This window comes from Dromiciops gliroides, chromosome 3 (genome assembly GCF_019393635.1).
Source record: "Dromiciops gliroides isolate mDroGli1 chromosome 3, mDroGli1.pri, whole genome shotgun sequence".
Classification (NCBI taxonomy): domain Eukaryota; kingdom Metazoa; phylum Chordata; class Mammalia; order Microbiotheria; family Microbiotheriidae; genus Dromiciops; species Dromiciops gliroides.
Genome location: NC_057863.1, coordinates 212,783,942 through 212,809,400, shown reverse-complemented (window position 1 = coordinate 212,809,400; position 25,459 = coordinate 212,783,942). Strand labels below are relative to the sequence as shown.

At 34.8% G+C, this 25,459-nt stretch overlaps 1 protein-coding gene across 10 annotated transcripts in view; it reads right to left on the bottom strand.

The window, feature by feature from the left end:
* EPHA6 (EPH receptor A6) overlaps positions 1-25,459 on the bottom strand; it is a 1,203,504-nt gene that overhangs the window by 462,670 nt on the left and 715,375 nt on the right. The gene's annotated exons all lie outside the window — the stretch shown is intronic.

Sequence of the window (25,459 nt, the reverse complement as noted above, 5' to 3'; positions counted from 1 at the left end):
TCACCACAAGCAAAATGATTGCCTTTTTCAAAAAGAAGCAAAGGGTTTAGAAAAATAAATTCACATTGCAAAAAGATTGTAGGAGAGTGGCTAAAATATATTTCAAAGGCTCCATGATGACACTCAACAATACATAAAAGTACCAGAAATATAAAAGTATAACATCAAGGAAGGCCAAGATCAGAATCAAATGTGGTATTCTTTTTTAAAATGGTCCTTTCTTCCTTTCTCTTTTTTTTTTTTTTGATCACTTTATAATCTCCCAAACAATAGTGTTTCTCATTATCGATGCTATTTTCTGAGAAAGGCAGAACGGTTACCGGTTTTGTTGCGGCTGAATTCTCATAACAAGCTACTCTTGTCTTCAATCTCTGACTTCAAAAGTAAATGGGTTGTGAAATAAAAGTTCTAGTTTTCACCCTGTCTTTTAGAAATGAACAGTTTCCTTAAGAACAAAGAGATGGATTTCATCACAGCATCTGAGAACTTGAGAACTTTCATCCACTTGACTCCTAGAAAAATAGGAATGTTATTAGCACATCCCTGCAGCTTTTTATGTGAAATTAGAGGCCTGATAGATTTTTAACTATCAGCAAAGAGAAAAAAAAAGTGTAGATAGATTCGTGATCCTATCCTAAAATATTTAAATGTCCCTCCCTCCACCTACTTTTTAGTTTCCTTTTGTGCATTGTCTTTCCCCATTAGATTATAAACTCCTGGAGGGCAGTATCTTTTTAAAAATTTACATTCCCAGTATTTAGCCCAGTGCTAGGCATTTAGTAAATATTTATTGGCTACTGAAACATAATTATACTAAAATCACTCTGAAACAGATGGGGGAGGAGCAGGGCACTAAATAAGCCTAACACTCATCAGAATTGGCTCAAAGACCTTAAACTCATCAGAATTGGCTCAAGGAGGGAATAATATACACACTCAATTGGGTGGAGTAATCTATCTAACCAGGCAGGAAAATAGAAGGGGAAGGGGATAAAGAGGGAGGGGCAAAAGAAGGGAGGAAAGATTGGGGGAAGGGACAGTCTGAAGCAAATCCCTTTTGAAGAGGGATAGGGTGAAAGAAGATAATACCTTGGGGAAGGGAATAGGATGGAGGGATACAATTAACAATAGTAATTGTTCAAAAGAGAAAAGGGAGAAAAATTGTACAAAAATATTTATAGCAACTCTATGTGGTGACTAAGAATTGGAGATCAAAGGAATGTCCATCAATTGCGGAATGACTGAAAAAGCTGTGGTATAAGATTGTAACGGAACATTATTGTGCTATAAGAAATGACAAGCAGGATGATTTTAGAAAAAGCTGGAAAGACTCATATGAACTGATGTATAGCGAAGTGTGCAGAACTGGGAGGACATTGTGCACAGTGACTGCAGTATTGTTCTATGAGCAATTGTGAATGACTTAACTACTCTCATCAATACAATGATCCAAGACAATCCCAAAGGACTAATGATGAAAACCATTCTACATGTGTTTTTATAGTATATATATACATACAGACACACAATCATAATATTGTACTTCACCCTTTTAGATTAAAAGCATGTAAAAAGTGACCAAAATTGTTTTTCACATGAGAAGAAATATAAATGAAAACAATTTATGCTATAATATAAATTATTTTCCATGAAATTATATTAACTTTTGTTTTTATATCACCTATGTTTACCAATATATCTTCCCTTCACCTTCTCCCAGAGAGACATCCTCTATATTAAATAATTTTTTAAAAGGGGAAAAATAAGAAAAATGAAGCAAAGTATCAAAAAAGGCTGACATTGCATGTAGTTCTCCATATACATAGTACTTCATCTCTGGAAGAAACAAAGGGAGGTATCTTCTCATATCTCTTTTGTTGGGGTCCAACGTGGTCATTATTTAATTACTTCATTAATTTTTCATTTTTTTAGGTTGCTCTTCTTTACATTTAAATTGTTGTAATCATTGCTTTTGTTTACTTTGTTGTAGTCATTTTTAAGCAGAGATCTGACCTTACTCAGCAAGCTCCAGCAGCTTCATAGTGCTATTAAAACAAGACAGAAACTCCTTTGTTTAGATTTTAAAGCTCTTCATAGCCATTCCCCCAACTATCTTTTTAGCTTCATTATTTATTACTTTTCTTCCCAAACTCTGCTACCCAGCCAAAATGGCCTTCTCTATGTTGTAACACGAGACACTCCATCTCCCGGCTCTGTCTGTCTTTTCAATGTCCATCTGCCTGTGATTGGAATGTACTCCCTTCTCATCTCAACCTCATATAATTCCTTTCTTTCCTTAAGACACAGCTCAAGAATCACTTTGCATATGAAGTCATTACCAAACCCCCCCAAATGCTAATACCCCCTCCAACTTATATGCATTTAACTACTTAGAATTTATTTTATATACATACACACACAGATATATGTGCCATAATATATATATATATATACACAATACATATATGTGTATATGCACACATGCACACACACATATACACATATATATATTGTATATACTCTCTCTTCCAGAGTCATCCAAGTCCAGTGGTAGAACAAAAGTCAAAATAACTGGTGAAGGCCCAAGATGCAGTATATTATCTTGGTGTCTTGAATATCTCATCAAACTCTTCATGCTCCACAGTGCCTGCTTCAGCCATCTTCATGACTTGGAACAAGTTCTTGCCATCTAGGCATTCCACTGGGGGAAGTTTTTACATGTTTGGAGTAGACAGCTCTGTAACTCACTGAAGGGTTTGAGGCCTGCTGGCTACCTTCTGGACCAGTATACCTCTTACATCTTTACATAAAATTAAGTTTCCATTCTTGAATTTATTTTATTTAAGTTCTCTAGTGTTTTCTTAATTGGGGTATTTTCTATTTTTCTAGATAATATCTTTAGAAATATTAGTTTTATAGGATAAAACTGTATAGAGTAGGTTCTACTATTTCTTCTTCTTGTTAATCAGGGTAGCTAAAGGTTCATTAACATTTTTTATTAATCTTTTCAAAGAAGTAGATTTTAAGTTTTGCTGATCATTTCTATGATCTTTTGAGTTTCTAGTTTATCTGTTGCTCCACAATTTTAAAAGTTTACTCTTGGGCAGCTAGGTGTTGCAGTGGATAGAGCACTGGCCCTGGATTCAGGAGGACCTGAGTTCAAATCTGGCCTCAGAAACTTAATACTTACTAGCTGTGTGACCCTGGGCAAGTCACTTAACCCCAATTGCCTCACCAAAAAAAAAAAAGTTTACTCTTTTTGTTCTTTGCTTAGTCTAATTTTCAAATTATATATTCTTTTCATTTATCTCTTCTATTTTGTTAACTTAGAATCTTAGAATTGTTTTTATGATGTCCCACCATTATAATTTTCCTTCACAGTTTCTAATCATTTATATGATTTGTTTTTTGACTCATTTTAGTGTTTAGCATTTCATTATAATCAGTGATTGTAATGTTAGTGATTATAAAGTTAGATCTATGTTTTTCACTTGTGATCACTGTGTTGATCACTATTTTCATTGCATTATGGTCTTTAAAGTATATGCTTAATACTTTTGCTTTTTATGTATTATTTACCATTTCTCTTGGCTCTAATGTATGGTCTGTTTTGGTAAATATTCCTGTGCTATGAATATTCTTTCATGTTCCTGTTCATAGTGTTAAGGGCTAAAATTCTAGCTAAACTGTCTAAAATATCTAATGAGTGATCGCCAATAAATTATAAGCTTCAGCAAGAGTTAAGCTTTTAAGTATTTATTAAGGAGAATAAGAATTTGGTAAAGAGGGAGAAAGGCCTACATTCATCTATCTATTAAAGGGAGAGCACGTTTCTAGCTCTGCTCTCCGCCAGAGTCCCCAGGAAAGAGTGCAAGTCAGAGCACCCAGCTCTTCCTTCTTCCTCCCACTAGCAAACGTCACTTCCTGACGCCAAAGAAAAGACTCCTGGTTTTGCCCTCAAAGACCTTTGCTTCATGGGCGGAACTCTTCTGCAGAAAGTCTCTAGCAGGTGGCATCATTCCAATCATTACAATAGGATAGTATAAATTTTAATCTCTAAATTTTCTAATCATTCATTTATGCTTGCATTTTTGTTTATCATTCTGTTATATTTGCTCAGCAGAGAGATGTATTAAGGTCCTCTACAATTATTTTACTGCTTTTTATGTAATTTTCCAATTAAGTTAATTTTTCTTCATGAAGTTAGATACTTTGCCATTTGGTGTGTGTTTATAGACACAGAGATATGTATGTATGTATATAAGTTTAATATTGACATTGGCTCAGCATGGTTCCTTTAAACAAAATGTAATTTTCTTTTTTTTCTGTTAATACTACATTTTAAAATTTTCTCCTACTTCAGCCACATGTTTATATGTGGTATGCAGCTCATACCTTTTTATATTTGTCTGATACATAGTAGTTTATGTTCTATCTTCTCATCATAACTACAAATACTGTGGGTATGAGTATATGTAACCACTTAAAGGGATTCATAATTCATAGTAATTGAGACCTCACATAGAGTTATTATGTGCCATAACCTCCTCAAAGGCAGGGGATGTTATCATCTCTTTATGACTTGTCGACAGCTGCCAGCACAGTGCAGGTACAAACAGAAGACATCTAATCAGTGTTTATCTACCTAATGCATTGGGTGGAAGGAGATTGTCAATTATAAAGCAATTGTCAACATATAGGAAAATTAATTAGGAAGATTTGTATGCATATCCTGCCTCTGACATACTACTATCTTTATGAGCATGGACCATTCATCTAACTTTTTAGTGTCCACAGGAAACTTTCTTCCTACTTTTTTTTTTGGGGGGGGGCAGAGCAATGAGGCTTAAGTGACTTGCCCAGGGTCACACAGCTAGTAAGAGTCAAATGTCTGAGGCTGGATTTGAACTAAGGTCCTCCTGAATTCCCAGCAAGTTCTCTATCCACTGCACCACCTAGCTGCCCCCATACAGGAAACTTTCTAAGGCACTGGTGAAGGAAGTTTCCACTGGGGAAGAAAGTTTTCTTATGTTGAAGGAATTACATGTCTAGTCCACCTTGCCCCATAAAAAGAGATCATGGGATAAAATTCTTCATATAAAAAAGAAACCTATGTTCAATATTCAATAATAAAATTTTTCATGCAGAATAATAGAACTAATTAATGCCAGAGCAATCGATCTAGCTTTAACAACTATATGCTGTATGTGTTAATCAAGCCATTAAAAATTGGTTGATTATTGGGGCAGCTAGGTGGCATAGCAGACAGAGAACCGGCCCTGGAGTCAGGAGGACTTGAGTTCAAATCCGGTCTCAGACACTTAACACTTACTAGTTGTGTGACCCTGGGCAAGTCACTTAACCCCAATTGCCTCACTTAAAAAAAAAAATTGGTTGATTATCTCAGGACTGAAATTGGATAGTTCTAATTGTTACAAAATCATAGGATCATAGATTTTGAGTTGAAAAATCCATGAAAGACTACTTAATCTAACTTATAACAATCTCATTTTTACAGATGAGGAAACTGAGGCTCAGAAAGTGAAGAAACTTGCCCAAGTAACACTGGTTGTATGGGACAGTGAATAAGGGTTGAACAAAAGATCTCTAACTGTGAATTCATTGCTCTTGTTTACCAGATTGTTTCTGTAATTTGGAAGTTGTAGTTTCTTGATGCGTCTCATTTAATTAATGACCTGTTTGGATGCTTATAGTACTCAAAAAGGATAGGTTATTGATTTATGTATAAGAAAAAAATTGACATTGAAAATCAAATCCACTGCTTGTTCACTTTGGACTGCTTTGTCTGGACCTGTGACTTGAAAAGTGCCTTCATATGGAAATTCCTTTCACCAATGCTTAATAACTTTTCTATAAAAGAGGCTCAAAAGGCTGTCTAGTATACATTGTTCCACTAAAGTGGTTAAATAATGTGCCTATGGTCACACAGCTAGTATATGTCAGATGCAAAATTTGAACCCAATTCCTTTTGCCTTTATAGCCTGCTCTGCATCCACACATTATTCTATTATACTCTGAGCCTAATTTTATGCATTACTATATTCAATATAATATTTTTAAAGTATAAAAATAGATTTTACTTTAAAAATATATTTACTGGTATCTTTTTTGCATCACTAAAAATTTTCCCTGAAAGTATCCCTTTTTGAAAGTCATCTCTTTAAATTATATTATAAAGGGGGAAAAAAGATAGAGAAGAGAAAAAAATTAGCAAATTAATCAAGACATCAAAGAAGTCTGAAAATATGTGCAATTTGCTACACCTGTGGAGCTCCCATCTCTACAAAAGAGTAAGGTTAAATTGTCTTCTCACATCTCTTCCTTGAAGCCACTCTTATTCTTTGCAATTTTTGTCAAATTCACTTTTGATTGTTTTGTGGGTGTTCTTTCCATTAGTGAAGTTATTATGTATATTGTTTTCTTGGCTCTACTCAATTCACTTTGTATCAGTTTATATAGCTCTTTTCATGCTTCTCTCTATTAATCATATTCATAATTTCTTATAGCATAGTAATATTCTATTACTTTCATGTACCATGATTTAATTAGCCATTCCCCCAATCAAATGAGTCCTTCTTTGTTTCCAACTTTTCAACATCATAAAAAGTACTGTTCTGAATATTTTAGTGATTATGGGCAATTTCTACTCATCAATAACCTCCTTGTTGTTTGATCCTAATAGCGAATTCTCCATCACAAATGGTATAGGCATTTTAGTCACTTTATTTGCTCAGATTTAAAAAAAGTTCTTATATAAAACATTCTAGAAGAAATTATATACCTTTCATTTTAAAATTTATCATATAGATTTTGTATTTCTTTTTTAGTCTAGCCATTATTTTATTAGTAAATACTTTTAATTATTTTATATTATGTTTCACAGATATGCAGTAAAGATAGCTGAGAGAAGATGAAATAGGTTATTATTCTGACATTAAAATAAGATATACATCAGAAAAATGGTAGATGGTATTCAATTCCATAATGAATTGTGAGTAAAAGTATTGCATTATTCCACATAAGCTTATTGTTTACCAACATATAGTAATGTTGTTAAACAAGGAACATGTAAATTTTGAGCTTCAAATTCAGCACATTGAGCCTGTGAAAGTACATATGAATTATTTAAGAAGTGTGAAAGCTATGCTATGTTACATAAGAAAACAAATTAGAAAAAGCAAAATCAGAATTTGGCAATGAGTATGCATTACTAGAGTGAATTTTGAAAAAATATTCATTTTAAATGAAATTTTCTTTTTAGAGAATATATTTCAAAAGATATTTTGATCTTTAGAATAATATTATTTTGATAATTGTATATTTTCAGTTATTATTTTAATATTTTTTGACATAATGGCTAGAACATTGGTTTTGAAATCATGAAGACCTGAATTTCAATCCTGCTATAGATACTGACTATGTCTAATTGTATGACCCATGGCAGCTTATTTCACCTTTCAGTTTTCTTATTTGTAAAATGAGAATAAAAGCACCTACCTACACAAACAGGTTTATTTTGAAGATCAAATGATGCATTATATATAAAGCACTTTGCAAACCTTAAGGCCTTATTACATTCATTACCATAATTATTATATTCATTATTATATATTCCTAATATTCACTGAGGATTGTTCTACTAAAGAGGGCAGACAGTTGCCTGGTACCTTGTGGAGCAATCAAATGAACAAAAAACTTATTAGTGACTTAGCATCATGAAAATTTGTTCAAACTGAATTTTATGAGTCATATCATTTTATAATGTCTCTAGAAAAATAATTCCCAAAAGAAAATAGGGAACTAAATCCATCGCCCAAGGCACAATCCTAACCTTACTCTATTTTTCATTGACTTCAGTTCATTGACTTTGAGTTCTTCCCATGTGTCATAAGTCTTGAACTATTTCACAATTAAGTTCCATTTCTCTTTGTTATCTTCCATTTGGGGATTTTTTCCCCAAATATTTGAAGAAAGAAGTGGTACTTCAAGATACTGAGAGATTAATTTTTGGTTTAATGTTTTAAAAAATACTCCCTAATAATTAGAGCTGTCCAAAGCTAAAATGAGTTCCCTATCACCTCCAAGTTCAATTTCAAAATCACATTTGGCATTCAAAACTCTTTATAACTTAGTCTCCTCCTACCTTTACAATCTTATATCTTATAGCCCCAAGGTCCACATATTTTTCTATCCAGTAACACTTGGCTTCTGGCACTTTGTCTATCTGTCTCACATGCCTTCCCAGTCCCTTAGTGTTTTCCCTTTTTAGTTGTTTCTTAAGTTATCCTGTACATTACAGCATTTGTAATATCTGTTTGCTTATTCTCTCCCCATTGGATTATGAGCTCCTTGAGAATGAGGATTGTCTTTTGCCTTTGTATCCCAAGTACCTCACATTTAGTGCTTAAAATGCTTATTGACTTGACTATCTGACTGACTAGTCTTCCTTGTGAACTCTGTCCTTAGATATCTTCAAGTGAAGGCTAGATGACCACTTATCAACAGGCTCATACTTGGGAATCTTGCTTAGAATGGGTTGTTCCTTTAAGGTCCCTTGCATCCTTATAATTATAAGACCCTATATTTTTATAGGGTGCAAAGAGGAAATTTGAGACTTAATCCATGATAGTATGCCGTAATGTGGAGAGCAGTGTACAAACCATCATCTCCCTATTTCTTAAATCTTTTCAACCCCATCTTCTATGTCGACCTTCCATGCCTAAGCTAAGAAAACTCATGCACTTGCTCATAGGGAGTGAGATTAGATAATAATAATAATTAAAGTTTAAATGAAGACTAATGGAAAGCAGAGGATTTTGATCAGTAAACCATTGCTTGGTGATTTAGTAAGGCAACTCTCATATGAACTTTTAGGGTGTGCAGACATGAAGGACATGATTATTTTTGTGTTTGGAGCATTTCTTAATTATCTAGACATGCTAACCCAAGTCTTCATTAATGTACTTTTGTTTTCTATATTGTTCCTCCACTATAAATTGTGTATATGTGAGTCCTAAGAAGGGAAAATTGCATTATTTTTAGACTTGGTGCATCCAGCGTATTATCCTTCTTAACACACCTAGAGATGTGATTGTCTTTGTTGAATGTTGAACATGTAATAACTGAAACAATTTACTCTCAAAGCATTGATGTCAGCAAATACTTGTGCTTGGATGGAAATGTAAGGAATCAATAACTCACTATGTGAAATTTCTATAGTTAGAAACATCTTAAATCAATATGGTCTTTCAATACAAACCAAAGCAACAATAACATTGAAACCCTATACTGAATTGACTCAGGCTGATTAACAGTCAGCCTGCAGAATTTTGTATGTGACTGATTCTGGACAAAGGTTTCTCCATGAGTATCACAAAAAAAGGAATTATGAAAGCTTAGGGCAGTTTCCAAAACCATATGTCAGACATTGATAGTCTTATTCCTTTGATTGACTAAATGAATTCTTCCAAAGTTTCTCAACTTGCAAAATAAAGTTTTGAGAAGAGGAATTGATTAAAAACAAAAGGGGAAAATTCAGGGTCAAAGAAGTTCTGGCTCAGTCTATTTAATAGTTGATTAAAAGCTTTGCTTCATGCAAATTAAAAATGGAATATTTTAACTGTAATTTTAGTGTATTCAAGACAGTATTGGAGGTAATAAATACTATCACAAATCCCTAGAAGTACCTTTATGACATTGAGCCTACTTTGATAACATCATAAATGACTAGATAATAATGTCTATAAGTTTTTAGGTTAAAGAATGGAAAACTTTTAAAAGGCTGCTTTTCTAACAGATAAGACATTAGAAGACCAGTTTTCCAATATACATTTATATTGATATCAGACTATAATAGTTTTATTTGAATTATCAAATACTTTGCAAACCTAATATAGATCTGGTTGATGAGGGGAATGTGGTGATGTAGTTTATCTAAATTTGTGAAAATCAGCAATTCTTACTCTTGGGTATAAAAAGATTTGCACAGGCATCCTTAAAGAGCAGGAATTCTGGAAAAGATCTGGGATTTCATTAGACTACAAACCGATTACGAGGCAACAGTTTAGTATGGTAGCCAAAACAGTCAATGCGATTTCTGGATTCAAAAAGAGAGGCAAAGCTTTAAGAAATAGGGAGATTCTCATCTCACTGTACACTGCTCTCCTCAGGCTTTATGCAGAATATTCTATTCATTTCTGGGTACCAGAGTTTAAGAGCGTTAATAATCCAGAGGAGGGCTACCAGACCTTTTAAGGAACTTGATTCCAAGTCAGACAAAAATCATTTGGAGGAAGTAGTCTGGAGACAAGAAAAGATGAACAGATTTTGGAGAGGCTAGCGGTGAAGATGGTTCTCTTCTAATATTTGAAAAAGCTATCATTCAGAGAAGGGATAAGACATGCAATTTGGTCACACAGATGAATGGAAGTTGAAAAGAGGTTAATATATATTTGATATGAAGAAAAATTTCCTGAATACAAGAGCTGTCTAAAAGTAGAATGGGCTAATGAATGGTACTGAATTTCCCCTTTTGGAGGTCTTTAAGCAGAGCTTGGATGATCACTTGTCATACTTGATATGTCTGTCACATATGGGATGTTTTAGGGGGTCTATTGCAATGCTCTCCATATCTTGAATTTTGTGATTATGGTATGAAACTTAAGATATGTACTCATAAGTAATCTATTGACTATGTTTTACGACTCTGAGGGAAGTTTCAGTGGTAATAGAAAGAAAGTTGGGCTAGGAATTAGAAGAAAGATGGCTACAAAGCTTAATATTATGACTTACTATTTGTATAATTTGAGACATCTCTTAACCTCCCTGCTTTCATTTTTTCCCATTGGTAAAATGAGGTGATTGGTTGTATTTAAGAGTATTTCTAACTCTAAAAATCTTATCATCACAAGATCTCTCAGATTTAATTATAAAATGGTTATGCAATCAACACTTAATTATCCATGATATTTTTGTTGGGCCTTTCTAGCAGAAAATCTTACTTTTAAGGTTTTTCTGGCAGCAGTTACTGTACTTTAAACACTTGTCTTCTAGATATTAAAATTTGTGTTATTTACTTTGAATTTAGATAAGTACTTTGAAACCTAAACATTTAACCATCCTATTTGCATCTTATCAGCCTGCTTCCTAGGGTATAAACCTTTTGATCTTCCTACTGGGAATGCTATTCCCTTCTTTTCACTCCCTTCATGATCATAGAATCACATAATCTAAGAGTAGTGAGGTATTCTAGAAGCCATCTAATTAAATCTGTACCTTAACATGAATGCCCCTCTGAAACATCCTCAAAACACCAAATCACTCTAATGAGACTAAATTAGATTTATTTTATGCGTTTTCTTTATGTATGATTTCATATGTTGCTTGGTCCCCCAAGATTTCTTGCTTGATACTCCACAAATTCTTTTAACAGCATATAAATCTTATATCTACATAAGAAAAATTTGTCTCTTTCTACAATGGAAAATGTAGGAAGGAGAAGGGAACAGAGAGTAACATGGAGAAACTGAGAAAGGGTCTTGGATAGGGAACCAAAATTATTCCTCACTTTGATAGCTCTTCACAGTGTAAATTTATTGTTTCAGTTGAAATGAATCACCAGGATAGCAGACAACTGTGCAACTAAATGTAAGTACAAAAACACATTTTAAAGGTATTGTAAATGATTGCATTATCAGATTGTTTCCCCATCTCTTCTCAGTACGAATAGCCCTTCGTGTTATAGGCAACCTTCTAAGTCACAGGGAAGGTGCACTGGATGATGGGGATTACTCATCTAATCTCATGATATAGTTATAGGAATTTATCTATAGATATATGTATATTTGAATTAAATTAATAATTTTAAAAACATGGAATGTATAGTCCAATGACCTTAATTTAAAAAAAAATTCTGTCTCTGCTTTATATTTTGCTAGCTGTATTTTAAATACCATAAAAACAAGTATAGGTCAGTGCTATTATAATGTGAGAAGTGATTGTTAATAACCAATAATTTGGGAGGAAATTCAGAGCTCTCCCCTTCTTCTAACACCATTTAAAAGTTCCCTTTTCTTGAAGAATATCACCTATAATGAGATTGCATTGACTCTAATCACTTAACCAATTAGATTTGATTGCTTTTTGATGAACCACCTACTGTTTTGAAGGGTATATAAACTGTGAGTCTGCCTCCATGATTGTCTTTGGTATAAAAGAGAATCCAAATGACCATCCTTTTATTAGTAACCAGCTTAATAAAGTAAACAACTTAATAAAATGATTACATTACCTAAAATATATGTCTCTCAACTTTTTAAATATCGTAATACATAAAATATATGTTAAACTTGATCAGCCACTTAAATAAAATAATGTAATATAGTAAATGTTTCTATTATGAAGTCACATATTTATATGATCATATTAAGAAACAAAAAAGCATAGAGATAGTATAGTCATATAATCTAAGAATATTGAAGCATCTTAGAAGTCATATATTCCAACCTGTACTTTCACATGATGCATCCCAAAACATCCCAAACAAACATTACAAATATGCAAAATGGCATCAAAAACAAGTGAATGCCTAGCCTTTGCTTGAAGATCTATAAGTAGCATGTGTGGCAGCCACACCCTAACATCTTCTTGACAGACAGGCTAACCTAGGTTGAGGGTAACCAACAGGCCTCAAATCTGTCAGTGATTCAGGGGAATGTCTACCTGAAGCATGTGAAGCCTTCCCCTAGTAGAATGGGGAGATGAGAATAATTTGTCCCAATGGGCAAAAAGGTGGCTGAAGCAAGTGTTGTAGAGTGCTTAGAATTTGGTCAGACATTGAAGATGACAAGGCCATCCACTACAATATAGGCCATAGACAGTTGTTTTGACTTTTGACTTGTCACTGGACTTCAATGACTCTGGAATGAAGAGTGGGGCTGCCTGACCCTTAACTTGCTGGAGTCCAAATCCTGCTTCGAACACTTATTAGCTATGTGGAGCCTACTTTGGGGAAGGTTCCTGACCAGCCATCATTCTTTGGAATTAGCCACAATTCCTCCTGGAGGTATTTCCTTTCCTCCTCTCTCTTTTTAGGTGTTGTCTTCCCCATTAGAATGTAAGCTCCTTGAGGGCAGGGACTTTTATTTGCATTTCTATCTTAGCACAGTGCCTAAAATATATTAAGTGCCTAATAAATACATATTGACTGACTATATAACCCTGGGCAAATTCAGTTTCCTCACATGTAAAATAGTGAGGCTTAACTGAAATAAATATATGTGGGCTGTAAACCTTGAAATGTTCTATAGATACTAGTTATTATTGTTGTTTTTATCATTATGCCACTGTTTTTCTGATATTCTTTACTTCTTATACATGTCCAGCCTACTTCCTTGCCTGGTCAAAATTTTTCCAGGTGATATCTTTTATCATTTACTATGTATTTAGTTTAATTATGCACATTAAAATGTAATTTACATTAGACTGAGTTATCATTTTTATTCTGATTTCCAAGAGTTCAATACCCTTTCTAATATACTAGTAGAATGGCAGATTTCATCTTCAAATAAATAATATGTTGAAATCTGTCAGTCCATTATGAAATTAAAACCAAAACAAAACAACCCCCTAAATATTCTCATTTTAAAGCACCGAATAAATGACTTTTGAATGATTGAGTTTCTGATTTTTACTTTAAAATATTTCATTAATAGTGTTTTTATTCTCCATGCTATTCCTATTCCTCATGATTAGTTTGTAAGTAGCTTGACTATTTCATGTACTGCTGGCAGGTATTTTGCATGAAGCACAGAATACTTAAGCTTTTGTTATTTTTTATTAAAGCACTGCTCACTTGATGACCAAGGAGAGCTCTTATTTGTAACAGTTTCTCTATTTCCTTAATGTTCAGAACCTCCAAATTACCTCTTATCCTATAGAAAGTACATTTATGCACAATTAATTGATAAACACTACAAAGAATAACAACAATGAATTTCCCACTTACTAATTAAATTACTTCCGTCTCAAACATCCATTTTATTCTTTTCTCAGGTGGATTACTATACAAGCTTAATCAACTTTCATAGGTCCCTCTGTTTTACTAAGTGGAATCTTGAATATTTTCACAGGCCAGAAAATGTGATTAAAATAAAAATGAAATTGACACCTTGATACCTTATTTTGCATACTTCAGTGGTCTTTCTTTGAAGTTAATGAATGTGTGAATGCTCCACAGCAGAGTCAATTAACCCAGGAGTTTCTTGCTTACAAGTTTTCACAAAATATCATAAAAATAAAATACTTGCTTTAGTCATATTATCTTTTTGGTCTGGACCTGTGATTTTATTGTTGCAAGGAATTTCTGGTGAGGAAATTCCTTCTACTAATGCAGATCTGCAGATCTTTTGCAAGTCATTTTCTTACAGTTGCTTAATGGAACTTCTTACCCAGAATACAGCTGGGAGCTGTCTAGAAGTGGTCTTCAGCCCAGGTTTTCCTGATTCTGAAGTTGGCATATTACTCACTGTGCAAGTGCTGCCTTGTATTAGTCAGAAAGTAAAAATTTTGTTGTCTATAAAAACCTACATAAATACAGTATGTTAAAGTTCTAAATTATAAAGATAAAATTCTGGAAGTTCAGAAAACTTATCCTTTACCTGGATCATGTATGTGAACGTTATTTTATGGAATGTTTAATGTATGAATAAATAATATATTGAAATGTGAGTCATTCATTATGAAAAACTAAAAAAATTCATTTCTAAGCACTTAATAAATGCTTTTTTGATTTCCTGACTTCTCTGATTGATTGATTTCCTAATTTTTCCACTTAATAGTGCATTAGTAGAGCTTTTATTTCTTATGCAATTTCTATTCCCTATAATTTATCTGTAAATAGCAGTCCTTTGACCTGAGAGATCTAGTAACTGATTATATTGCTATGATGGTATGTCACTTGATATGGTTTCAATAAGTTTTCTTTCATAATAATAAAAAATTGGACATGTTCAAGGTATGGTGAATACTACATTTTAATCTGATTGAGTCTTTAAGTCTTCAGGACAGAGAATATTACCCAATTATGAGAAGGGAAGAACCATTTCTACATTCTCCTTATTCTTTCCCTTATGCCCTTCCCCTACCTTCCATTCTTTCTTTAAACAGTGGCTTTTGCATAGTCTGGTTCTTCATTCATTACTCCACTCTTCACCCTTTCTTGGAAGGCTGCCTAGGAACCGTTGTCAGATTTCCTTTCACCTAAAATCTGCCAACATCCCTCTTCACATGATAAATACTACATTGTAGTCTTGCCAATGATAAAATTCACAAAATAAAAATCAATTGGGGGGGCAGCTAGGTGGCACAGTGGATAAAGCACTGGCCCTGGATTCAGGAAGACCAGAGTTCAAATCCGGCCTCAGACACTTGCCACTTACTAGCTGTGTGACCCTGGGCAGGTCACTTAACCTCTGTTGCCCCACCAAACAAAATAATACAAAACAAAACAAAACAAAAAATCATTTGGGGGCAATTAACTAGAACAAATGCCAAAAGCCCCATCCTTTGGAGAATAATACATTTGAGTCTGCTGGCTTTATAACTTATTTCAAGTTCCATGGCATAAGTAGCCACCCGTAGTGGCTAAAATATATTCCCAAATATCTCCATAGGCAGAGATATGGAAGTTTTAAAAGTCAGAATCATATAATTTCACAACTAGAACTGAAGAGAAAACTGAGGAGGGTATATGATTCTCATACACTTATAGTAACAAGAGAATAGAACAGTTATTTATTTTTTGCATTGAAGTTTGTATTAACATCTTGGAATATGTGCTCCCACATAAACTTAAAAATCTATGTTTCCTACCCCTTTCCCCAGCACAGAGGTCAGAGAAGAAGATGTATTAAAGACAAATGTCAAATTTTGTTTTTTAAACACTAATTTTCTTCATGATAAAAATTTTAGCTTTTTGTTAACTTCTACACATGCTATAATGTGACTCCAGTTTCCTAACATTTTAGTATAAAAATGTTTTCTCTTTCCTCAAACATTTTGTAGAAACATGACCTCAGGCAAGTCATTTAACTTCTTTGAGACTATTTCTTCATCTGAAAAATGTTGATAATAATAGCACCTGTCTCAGAATTGTTGTATGTAAATCTATGTAAATGTTTTAGTAATATATGTAATAGTTCTTTACAAACTTCAAAGCATTATATGAACATGACATTCTATAAATGATGATGGTGGTGATGATGATGGCACACTTTACACACTCTATACATGAGTCAAACTGGGGTATTTACTATTCTTTCATTTTGTTCTGCCCACTCTTGCCTCCATACTTTTATAAAGACATTTGCTACATATAGAATATACTCCTAAGAATGCCTCCAACTATTGACATTCTTTCTTTCCTGTGTAGGGGCCAAATTTTAATTAGGGAGTGTTAGTTAGGTGGCTTGCCACAATATTGGGACAAGGAAGGAGATTAACAGCCTCTTTCAAAAACAGAACAGGGTTTATTAACAAGAATGAACTTAAAAACACAAAAAAGATAGTAGAATTAAGGGAAAGGAAAAAAAAGGGAATGGGGGAAGGAAAACAATACGACCCGAGTCACACTACCTCCTAGGGCTCAGCAGAAAACATGGCTGTGTCTTGTCTCTTTCCGCTCCAATGCCAGAATGGCGAAACTCCTCCCTTCTCCTTACCAGCAACCCCCAGGCTCCAAGGAAACAGGGCAGATAGACACACAGCCCCAAGGTAATTGGCCAGCAGCCCTGATTGACAGAATTAACAAGCTGTGCTACAACTGCCAGTCCCCCTTCAACTTCTGGATCCCAGAAGTCACCTGACTGCCCTCACCCAGCTTCCAGTCATGGCAGGGCTGTCCTCATTATAATTTGGCCAGGCACATGCAGATGTGTGGGTGCATGCCAGAGCAAGGTCAGGGCGCATGGGTGTGTTCCAGGGTCAGGGTGCACAGGGTTTCTAATTTTACGCAAAGATGGGGTCATAGAAACCGCAAATAACAATTAATTCTTTACATTCCTCCATTTCATCAAGAAAACACAGGGTGTTTCCTTGATGAAACAATAAATAATAAACAATAAATGAATAAAAAATAACAATATCATAACCTATGCTAAGAAACAATATACTAATAACAATATAGGAAAGGGAAAATACATATTACAGATTATATATATATATATATATATATATATATATATATATATATATATATATATATATATATATATATATATAGTCACAGAAGGAAAAAAAATGTTCATTTAGAGTCCTTGAAATCTTGTCTTTATTGAGTATTAAGATGCCATCAGGGGGGCTGGATTGTGTTCCAGATTCTGGATTCTGGATACTTTTACTTCTTTAGCTGTTGAACTGCTGGATTTTCACTAATCTTTAGTATAGCATTGTCAATGATCAAATTAAACAGCAAGAGTTCTTCAAAATATAACTCATATAGAACAAATTTAAACTTGATATACACAGCATATTACATTCCCCTCTTTGGAGGATACTTATACCCATATGCAATACAGAGTTGAGGCATTTATGACATCAATAACACTTTTTACCACCATATGTCTGGATCAAGGCTAAATATGGTAATGTGTACGTAATGACACCTGAAAATGTTATGGGAAGGTTACCATACCAAATCTCATGGTTCTGTAGACATCCAGTAATTGTGCTAGGCCTCAGGTGGATGTATTCTGATCATGCCACCAGACTGAGTGAAAAAGCCAAATTAAGTTAAACCAGGTGCATGCGTTAGGGCTAACATGATACCAGGTCATTTTTGGAGTGAGAGAGGAAGAAATTGGATTATGTCGAGCAATTGTGCTCTACATAGCTGGTATCATAAGCAAACTATAGACTTCCTGAATGTATTTGGCTGTTCTCTCAGCCTCCCTCAGGGTATCTTACGTGTACCTGTCTCTCCTCTTGTTGTACATATATTCTCTCCAGGGCCTGCAACGTGGAGTTGAACCATCTCCATCAAGATCAGTGTAAGAGCAATTAGTTTCTGAAATGGTAAGTTTCCATAATTCATAAATCTCGTATTAATTTTACCAAAGACAATATGATGGTAAAAATGCATGTTATGTTGCATAATTTAGGGCATACTTGTGATATATGCAGTAATCCCAAACCATACCCAGAGTATACATAGTCACAATGACATACAAATGATAAATGAATGTAAATGGCTGATATTACTAAAGATTATTACAGAATCTTCATTAAGCAAGTAAACCACATCATCTTGGCCATGAATTCTCTATCTAGTACAATGGCAATAACAGATACTCGAAGTGATAACCAATTTATCAAAAGGAAATAAAACATCAGTGAGACTCAATATGTTCATTAATTGTTTTATAAATCAAGCAGTAAGGTTCAATAACCCTTTCTAGAAGTTAGAGCCATGTGCTCTTGGTGGAGAAGTTCTTCACCTGTAGAAGGAAAAGCTTGTTTAAGGTAAGAGCTTATATTGCTAGAAGTTGGGGCACACCACAATTTTTAAACTGGTTCCCCAATTTTCTGCATGCCAAAGTGGCAGGGATTTCCAAATCATCATGGATTCTTCTAATGCTGTCATAATGACCATTATGGTAGAAAATATGGAGTTCTTTAGCATTGCCTTTGTCTGTGCCACAAATTTGCCATAGATGTTTATTCAACTGGTGAATGATTACATTCAGTTGGTTATGTTCAGCAAAGGCTACAATCACATCATTGTCAGCACACATACCAGCTTTTTTCAAATCAGCAACATATTCCTTAAAGGGAATATCTGTTTCTATAAAAGACCCAAAGTCTTCTTTATGACTGAGCATTTAATTAGCAGTTTTTTGTCTGTGTTTGAGATGGTTTCTCGAATGACCTTCTAACTGGTCTCTAAGGGCTCTGAAAAGACAATTTCTATCTCCTGATGCCTATGGAGTTTGAGTCCCAGGGTTTGCAACTGAGTGATAATGCTTGCAAATTGGAACTGTCTATTACCCTGGGGCTCCGTTTGGTTTCTTTGCACTTTAGCAGCTGGTTGAGTTTTATCTGAAATTACTTTACATACAAATGGTGCAGGCTTCATGTGGGAACAATGGATCCAAGATTCTTTTTCTCCAATTTTAACAGCAGTAGGAATTGTCAATAATACCTGTAAAGGTCCCTCCCAAGCGACCTGGATCACATTGGTCCGCTGAAAATTATTAATATATGCATTGTCTTCAAGACTTAAATCATGCAAGGAAGAATCTAAAGGACAAGCTTGTACAGCAACTCCTGCTTCATGGAGTTCATGTAGCCTAGTTTGTAGTTCCTGTATACAGGAAGCAACAGAAGTATCACCTCCCACCAGTGATGTATAAACTGGGGAAAAAGTTTTAGCTTGTATAGGAGGGCAACCAAAAAGCATCTCATAATGAGATATATGGAGTTCTCCTCTTGGTCTACTGCATAGATAGAATAATGCCAAGGGTAGAACATCAGGCCATTTTAAATGGGTTTCAGTACATAATTTGCCAATCATACTCTTAAGCTCTTTATTCATATGTTCAACTTGGCCTGAGCTTTGAGGGTGGTAAGGAGTATGAAATCTAGGAGTTGCTCCAAAGAAAGAATAAATCTGGGAGAGAATTGAATCTGTAAAATGTGTACCTCTAACAGAGTTAATGCATGCTGGTGGCTCAAAGCAGGGAACAATCTCTTTAAGGAGAGCTTTGGCCACAAAGCCAGCAGTTGCTCGTGGGGGAAGAAAAAGCCTCCACCCATTGGGTTAGTTGGTCAACAATAACAAGGCAAAATTTATATTGTCTTGCTTTAGGCATAGAAATAAAGTCAATTTGTAGATGTTCAAAAGGGGTATATACCAAAGGGCATCCTCCATATGCTTTAGCATGTAAGGCATGTTTATTGCAAGATTGACATGTGGAGCAGCCTGAGCAGATTTGAGATGCTAAGTTAGTTATACCTGGTGCTAACCAGGTACTCCTAACTGAGTCCACAATGCCTTGTGTGCCAAAATGGCCTTTCCTGTGAATAGAGAGGCATACCTGGTGATAGAATTTCTTGGGGAGTATTACATGGAGAATGATGGCATGGGACAATAAGACCCTGACTTTTCAGAACCTCAGTTATAGGGGTGATCCCTTCTTTGACTTCGATAGACAATGGATACTGTGGAATGGATGGAGGTGGTCCCCCTTTAACTTTAATAGTAACAGGCATAGCAGATTTAAGGAGCCCCACTTCAGTAGAAGATGAGGCCCATAGGGACTCAGGAATGTCAGAGGGGAATTTGGATGTATCCCCTACTGCTCCTTCAATCAAAATTGGTAATAAATGAACAGTACCCTCTGGCAACCACAGAGAGACAGCCCATCTGGAGCACAAGATATGGTTGCTCTAAGTTTACAAAGGAGATCATGACCTAATAAATTTACAGGGGCATCAGGCATAAGTAAAAATGAATGTTCTACAGTTAAAGGCCCCATAGATACCATGCAAGGGGTTAATTCTGCCACTCTTTGGGCCTTACCTGAGACTCTTCCCACATTTAAAGATCCAATAGCAATGTATCCAGGGTTTGGTTTATGCACTGACTGATTTAGAGGATCCTGTATCTAACAGACAATCATAATATGTGTCCCCAACTTTGAAGATCACAAGGGGTTCGTTACTCTGGGAAGGTAGATGGATTGGTATAAGGGGGTTGATATATTCAGGGTCTGGAAAAATGAAACTTTCAGTGTCTATTGTCAATTCCTCCCCTGTACACTGTCAGTCCTGTGTCTCCCTCTGAGGGATTCTAGAGTTACCCCGATTCTGATTCTGTCCTTCTATACCTTCCTGACAGGGTCTACAATTATATTGATTCTGGTTGTAATAAGGTCTATAATTATCTTAGTTGTTTCCTTTCTGGTAAAAGTTTCCATAATTATTCTGGTTTCTCCTGAAAAAAAATATTCAAGACCCTCAGTTACTGCCTGCCTGAGTTCTTGCTTTCTAATTCTACGTTCTCTCAATGAGTGTCCTTGTTTTTCATAGTACTGACACACCTTAGTGGTTTCGTACTGACCTTTAAATGCCTGACCTGAAAGTGCTGGTGCCAGAATGCTTTGCTTAGCCACATTTTCTTTATTTGCCTCAAAGATATAGGCTGCAATTTCTTTAAGCCTTTTTACAGCCATATCTTTCCAGCCTGGACACTGTGTCATAAAAAATTTATGGATTTCTGGCAAGGATTGGTAGACAAATGTATTATGCACAATATATAGGAGTCTTTTGAATCTAGTGGTTCCAGTCTTGTAAATTGCCTAGCAGCTTCACAAAGTCTATCATAAAATCTATTGGGTTGTTCATTAGACTCCTGAGTGAGTTTTAAAAATTTTTGCCAGTTTTCAGATTTCTTAGAACAGGATTCCAATCCTTTTAGTAGTGTTTTCCTAGCATTTTTTAATTCTTGGAATTCCTGTGGATTGTTATAATCCCAGTTTGGCTCCTGGAGAGGCCATTCTGTTGAAGCTTTCCCTTAGGCTACTAAGGAATTTCTTGCTGTGACAATATCTTCAATTTCATTTGAGGATAGTATAATTTCCATAAGACAAATGCCACCGGACCATGTGGGTTGATGTGTATTAAATATAGACCTTAACCATAAAATTACTGACTTTGGATTCTGATGAAACCTAGGTATAAGTTTCTTCCATGCACTCAGATCCTTTGGACTGAATGGGCTATATGTTTTATGCTGTACTCCTCTGCAGGTGTGGTCTATAGGATCCTTCAGGGGGTACAGTTTCTGTTTAACTGATTCTAAAGACTGGTCTAAATTTGTTTCTGAACTGAGGTCATCTCTAGTAGAGGGAGCTGTTCTGGCATCCCTCTGAACACGTGGCCAACTATGGTCCTATCCCTTCCTCTATTTCTAGTTTTTTTGGGAAAAATGCCACATTACAATAATGACAATAGTGAGAATAAAATTTATAGCCAGTTGAGCTATGATTATACTAGTATAGTGATATTCAAATTTAGTTATAATGCCTCCAGTAATATTAAACATGTGCTCAGTGGGAAAGATAAGCTCTCCCATGCCATTGTTCCACAGAATTTTTACTGTGTTTGTGAGGAGGAAACCAGTAATGCTATGAATAAATATTAAGTAGGTTAATAGTTTAAATAAGGACAAGATACTGTCCCAAAATATGCCAATTAGAATATACAAGGGGGGAACAAAATATTCAATCATGGTGCAGTTTAAAAATGGACCAGCTTTTCTCTGACCAGAAAGATAAATGCTAAGGTTTTTTAAGAGCAAGGGAGATTGCCTAAGGGAGGCAGTGGGGGAGGGTTCGAAAGGTCCCTCAGGTTAGTTGGCTTGTGGCAAAATAAAGGGGGGTGGGGTGGGTTAAAGAAATTCACTAGGTTAGTCAACTCCTGGCTGCCTTGTCAATCTGTAGGGGCCAAATTTTAATTAGGGAGTGTTAGTTAGGTGGCTCGCCACAATATTGGGGCAAAGAAGGAGATTAACAGCCTCTTTCAAAAACAGAACAGGGTTTATTAATGAGAACAAACTTAAAAACACAAGATTAGTAGAATTGAGGAGAGATTCCTCTCTCTTTGAATATTTCAAACCACTGTTCTTGATCAAGCTGTCTATTTATTGCAATATGATTGTTTACCCATATGTGACCAAGGCTATGTCAACAGAGCTCAAATTCTTAGAGAGACCTAGACTATGAACCTAGAGATAGACTCTAATTTCCATTCAAGGTCCACTGAGCCAAGTTCAAGGAAGCTCATTGGAAGCTCATTACTAGATGGCTGGCCACCATGTGACCATTTTGGATTCATTTCAACTCATGAAGGGCATTGCTAAATTATAAAGCCTTTGAGAGATGGGATTAATATTATTGATTTCTATGTCCAAAAACCTAGCAGAGTACCTTCTGCATAGTAGATGCTAATTATAATTATTTTTTGTTCAATTCAATTGAATATCAAAATACATTTATAAAAATGATTGAGAATCAATTATAACATAATCATAGTTTTTCTTTTATCAAATACCATAATGATTGTGTCATAGCTAATATGTGTTTGTGAGGTACACAAAGTTGTATTATCCCAGTCAATGTAAGTAAATCCCTCATTTCTTCTGCAGATATCATTTCAGGTTTTCTTAAGTGTAGTGCCTTATCATATCCTGAATGGTGTTACCAGAGAATACGTATGGTTGTGTGACTGCTAGAGAAAGCTGAGACATGGAGGTTCAAAAGGTATATATACCATTGAGAAAATCACAACAAGAAATATAAGATGATGTTGCTAATGTGCTATCATAGTTCAAAAGCAGAAAGGAGCACTTTTGGTCAGGAGAGACAAGGAGCCTGAGGGGCAACTGTTTGGCAATTTTATTGCCTATATCCATTTCTTTGCATACTTTTTGATCCTACAATACTTGATCCTGCAAAAGTGATCAAGTGGTCAATTCTTTTTAACAATAGGGGGTAAATTTTCATCACTGTATGTAAGACACCAGGTGCATGAATGGTTGCATGAAAAAAAAAGAAAAGTGAAAAGGACCTATTTCTACAAAATATTTACGGTAGTTCTTTTTGTGGTGGCAAAGAATTGGAAAGTGAGGGGATGCCCAACACTTGGAGAATGGCTGAACAAGTTATGGTATTTGATTATAATGGAATGTTATTGTGATATTTAAAATGCTGAGCAGGATGATTTCAGGAAAAAAAAACCAAAGGGAGATTGTATGAACTGATGTAAAATGAAGTCAGCAGAACCAGGAGAACAATATACTCAGTAATAGGAATATGGTAAGGATGATTGACTGCGAAAGACAGTTACTTTGATCAATACAATGATCCAAGAGAATTCCAAAGGATTTATTATGAAAATGTCATCCATGTCCAGAGAGAAAACTGATGAACTCAATGTAGCCCAAAGAATATTTTTTAAAAATTCCTTATTTTTATTATTTAACTTTGTTTAGTTTTTAATTTTTTTAACATGGTTGATATGGAAATATGTTTTGCATGACCTAATGTGTAACTGAAATAAAATTGCTTGCCTTCTCAAGGAAGTGGGAGGTGAAAGAGGGAGGAAGAGAATTTGGAGCTAAAAAAAGTTTGATGATTTTTTAAGTGTAATTAGGATATATTTAATTAAATAAATAAAAAATAATTAAAAAATCTAGATCCCAAGACTTTGTTTTCTTCACTCTATGTGCAACTCATAGCACTGAGTTAGAAAATTGTGAGCATTTTTTTCACAATATAAGCAAGAGTTATCCACAACCACAAAATTCCAAAGAAAAGGAGAAATAAAGCTTATGAAAAATATTTTAGGTCTTCTAAATTTCTTTAGGATCATTGTTTGCTTCCTTATCTTACAAATGAGATAATATTTTTTGGTGAATTTTTTTTAACTGTCAGAATGAGCACATGTTAAATTGCATGACTGGTATCAAATCCCCGCTGCTATTCATAGCAACTGTTCATGCACCTGGTGTCTTTCATACAGTGATGAAAATTTACACCTCATTGTTAAAAAGAATTGATCACTTGATCGCCTTTGCAAAGGATTCAAGCTGTTAGACCACAATTACTTTGGAGAGGCTATTAGTACCTAGCAGGAGAAAAACAAAGTCATTTATTAAACACAGTTTCTTACTGATAGCTACAGTAACTCTAGGCTCACTTATTAATGAAGCAAGCTCCTTACTTTGTGCCTCAAATGATTCATACCTATGATGATTTTGACTTTTTACACAAAATTTAAGATTTCTACTAGTTTAATTATAAGATAATTTCTCTTCTCTTTATAATACTGAATGTAGTGTGTCACTGACTACAGAAAACACCCTCCAAAAATATACACATTGATGGTGGGTCATTTGTGCCTTCTTTAGAGGAAATGTGGTGTAGTATAAAGTACATTGAATTTAAAATCACAGGAATATAGTTTGAAATCTGGTAAGGACCCTAAAGATTATTTAGCCCAAGTCATAGAGGAGTTCATTATTTTGTCCAAGTTGACCCATAAGCAGGAACAGAGTCATGATTTCATATGGTCACAGCATTATAGATTTGGAGTTAGAAAGGACCTTAGAGTAAAATTCTTTCTCCTTCCAGAGGAGGAAATTGAAAGTCCAGAGAATGAGAAGTGATGTACCCCAAATCACAAAGTGACAAATGAAGGAATTGTGCCCAGGTCTGCTAAATACAAAGTCAGTGCTCTTTCCACTGTACCACTAGTGCTCATTCATCATCCTCACCACAAATCTGAAAGTGTGTGTGTGTATGATATAAGGATACAAAATCTAAAAACCTTTAATATCAAGAAATTCCAGTGAAGATCAAGAAATATCTATAGTTATGAGGAT